This window comes from Petromyzon marinus, chromosome 53 (assembly GCF_048934315.1).
Source record: "Petromyzon marinus isolate PM22_M1 ecotype Great Lakes invasive population chromosome 53, UKy_Petmar_22M1.pri1.0, whole genome shotgun sequence".
Taxonomy (NCBI): domain Eukaryota; kingdom Metazoa; phylum Chordata; class Hyperoartia; order Petromyzontiformes; family Petromyzontidae; genus Petromyzon; species Petromyzon marinus.
Genome location: NC_133719.1, coordinates 5,110,919 through 5,114,889, shown reverse-complemented (window position 1 = coordinate 5,114,889; position 3,971 = coordinate 5,110,919).

The window sequence follows — 3,971 nt, the reverse complement described above, 5'->3', positions numbered from 1 at the left end:
GTGTCGTTCTGGGCTGATTCCTCACCGTTCTCATGATCATTGCAACTCCACGAGGTGAGATCTTGCATGGAGCTCCAGGCCGAGGGAGATTGACAGTTCTTTTGTGTTTCTTCCATTTGCGAATAATCGCACCAACTGTTGCCACCTTCTCACCAAGCTGCTTGGCAATGGTCTTGTAGCCCATTCCAGCCTTGTGTAGGTCTACAATCTTGTCCCTGACATCCTTGGAGAGCTCTTTGGTCTTGGCCATGGTGGAGAGTTTGGAATCTGATTGATTGCTTGTGGACAGGTGTCTTTTATACAGGTAACAAGCTGAGATTAGGAGCACTCCCTTTAAGAATGTGCTCCTAATCTCAGCTCGTTACCTGTTTAAAAGACTCCTGGGAGCCAGAAATCTCTCTGATTGAGAGGGGGTCAAATACTTATTTCCCTCATTACAATGCAAATAAATTTATAAAAAATTTTACATGCGTTTTTCTGGATTTTGTTGTTGTTATTCTGTCTCTCACTGTTCAAATAAACCTACCATTAAAATTACAGACTGATCATTTGTTTGTCAGTGGGCAAACGTACAAAATCAGCAGGGGATCAAATACTTTTTTCCCTCTGTAGTTGCGATGGTCGTCGGTAGATGGCGATCACAGCTCGCTCGTAGTGGCGGTTGTGCGCCGTCGGCATGGTGGCTGGCTCACGGTTGTGTCGTTGACGTGATGATTACTGGTTGCGCTATCTGGCGCTGGCGATACACGTTCGTTGCGATGCTCCTTTTGATGGTGCTGACTCGCACCGCGTAGCCTGTCGCTAAACAGCGAGTCTCGCCATTATGGTGAGCTGTAGAGACTACTTCTGCGTCGGTGGTGGTTGATCTTCTGATGGTTGATCTTCTTCTGCAGGGATGAGTTGAGCTGGTCGGCTGGTTGCTGAGCTTGTCCGCTGGCTGATGGCTCCTCCTTACAAGGGCGGAGCTCCGTGATTTAGCTGTGTGTCGTGGTCTGGAGTGTGTGTGTCCGTATGTGTCAGTGTGTGTGTCATTTATGGCATGGTTCTGTTGCCCTCCTCTTTCCATAAACCATAAAAAACAGATGTTACAAGTCGTCTCGAAGGCGTCTCTCTGTCTGCCTGTGCGAAAGGGAGGGCCAGTTCCCCCCCTGTATGACCTTTTCCTACGCACAAAGGTTGGGTTAAGGTTTTGAAAGTTAACATTTTATTCCATCATAGTTTGGTATCGTACCACTTGCAGTTATGATTCTGTATGTGACTCAAGGTCTGTTGTGTTAGTTTTCCATCGTGGTTTTTTATTTTATTTCAAGGGAAAGTGCTCTCTTGAGCGTATGCATATTCTTATCACGTTCTGCGGGAAGACAAAGACGGCCGGGAGGCTCTCTCTCCGTTGCCCTCGGTTTACCATCGCTAAAATATCATTTGTTTTATGTTCAACAAGATTGTGATTCACCCCGTTATCCTGGCCCTTCCTCAGTTTTTATTAATTTTCGTCATACGTGTGTATGCTTTATCATTTTATTTCCGATATCCTGGGTTAAGAGGTAAGTTTCTTGATCCTGGGAATTCGTATTCCTTGGTGTTTGCAAGGTTATACAAACGGAATATAGTTAAACACGCAGGCTTTCGCGACCAATATTATTCATAATAAAGGTTTTTTGGTTTAGATCGCGTTATTTATAAATGTGTCGTAACCCTCCACCACCCGACACAGCCAATCAGCAAAAAAGTGTCACGTTGACAAAAGACAAATAGTTCACTACTTTAGCCCACCGGTGTGTTGAAGAGTGAATCCACAACATTTACAATTTGAGTACGACGTTTCGCTGGTAATTACATCCAGCATCATTGGGCAATTCGCCAGAATGGTAAAGCCCTCGCTTGCTCCCGGTCTTAAATAGAGCAGCAGGGTGACGTCATCATTTAACTCATTTCAGGTGCAGTGATTTGAGGCGGAGGGGGGTATTATAATTATATAATTATGTCTGGTTAATGCAGACATGAATCCTTGTAAAAAGATTTCAGTATTGTTGCCAGAAAAAAGGGGAAAAACTCTATTATTATATTTTGGTACTGGCAAAGGTCTAAAATGTAGATGCTCACCCCGAGCCCTCATTACTTTGATAGTGCATTGTCTTTGAGCTGTACGCCTTTTGGCGTCATCTGGTCGAGCACCATAAGGGTCGAGGCTCAAAAGAAAGTCGTCCCTTGGTGTGGACCAATCAGTTTCAAGGACAATGCATATATTATCATAGTATGTTTTTGTTTGCATTTTGACTGCAGGTATTGTGGTTAATGCAGACATGAATCCTTGTAAAAAGGTTTCAGTTTTGTTGCCAGAAAAAAGGGGAAAAACCCTATTCTTATCACCTGGTATCGTCAATAAAAGACATCTCACTGTCCCCAGGTGATGTGCTTGTTAGTTTCGATGTAGTTTCTTTGTTCACCAGAGTTCCTGTGTCCGATACCATTGCAATAATTGAAGATTTGGTCCAACAAGTATTGAATGCTGATGTACCGGCCCTGGTGAGACACTGCCTCACCAATACATACTTCACCTAAAATGAAACATCCTACAAACTGAAGGCACATCAATGGGTTCTCCCTTATCTCCGGTTGTAGCCAATATTTTCATTTTAAGAAATGAGACGGACGCCATCCAGGCATCCACTCTACACCCGTCCTTGTGGATGAGGTAGGTGGATGACACGTTTGTCATCTGGCCACATGGCTGACCAGCTCTGAACCAATTCCTCAACCACATCAATTCCATACACCCATCCATCAAATTCACCATGGAGGTAGAAAAGGATGGCATGCTACCTTTCTTGGATGTCCTATTCAAAAACAGAACAGATGGCTCAATGAGTCATTGTCTACAGGAAAATAACCCATCCTGACGCCTACCTAAAACTTGATTCTCAGCACCATCCATTCCAAAAGAATTCCCTCATCAAAACGCTACACCAATAATTGCCGGGTGGGCCTTTGATTGGTGTAGTTGCTTGTCTTTTCCTACATTAACATTAGCTGCCCCACCCATGCTGCTGGCACACTTGGGCTACGCCCATCTCTAAACCCTTATATAAACCTTCTTTGGTTCTTTCGGTAAAGTCACGTAGAATGAGAATAAAATAATAAATTGATAAAATAAAATAACAATTTATTATTTTATTCTCATTCTACGTGACTTTACCGAAAGAACCAAAAAAGATGAATCATTGCAGTCACGAAAGCTTTAAACCCTTATATAAAGTTTGCCTTTAGAGGCTAACCCGTTTTAACGATGACCTTTTGTGTTGCGATCGAAACGTCATAGTTTATTTATTTATTTTACTGAAAGAACCAATAATAAGTCTACATTATAGACTGCCAGTACGCTCACTCAGGTTAAGAACCAGGCTACAGTCTACATTATAGACTACCAGTACACTCACCCAGCTTAACCATTGCTACAGTCTACATTATAGACTACCAGTACACTCACTCCAATTAAGAACCAAGCTACAGTCTACATTAGTGTTTTCATTCACTTCATTATTTTATTTATCTAAGTGCCTGTATTCTCCATTCTATTGCAAAGTTCAGCCTTTTAAAAATTATGTCACTTTTGTTTCTTGTGTTCATAGCACCACCATTGCCACTGCTGCTGATGCTCCGGATGCTGGCCCGTGCGACCAGGGCAACAACGTGCCCGCGGGTCCAGGGAGTCCCAAGACCCGCTGGCGAAGGGTAAGTAACAGACGGCATTGCCAACTCGGGGGAGGAGGGGGTAGCCAACAAGTATTCATTAAACGTTGGAAACAATTATATGACGGAAACAGTCGCACAGTCGTTTGTCTGCTACACTGTGAATTATCAGCCACAGCTAACATGAGTGGTGAGTGATATTTAGAATAGATTCCAGGTCGCCTCGTGAATCAATCCGTAGTGTCGAGCACGGTCACAAATGGTAAAACACTTCCCATGAC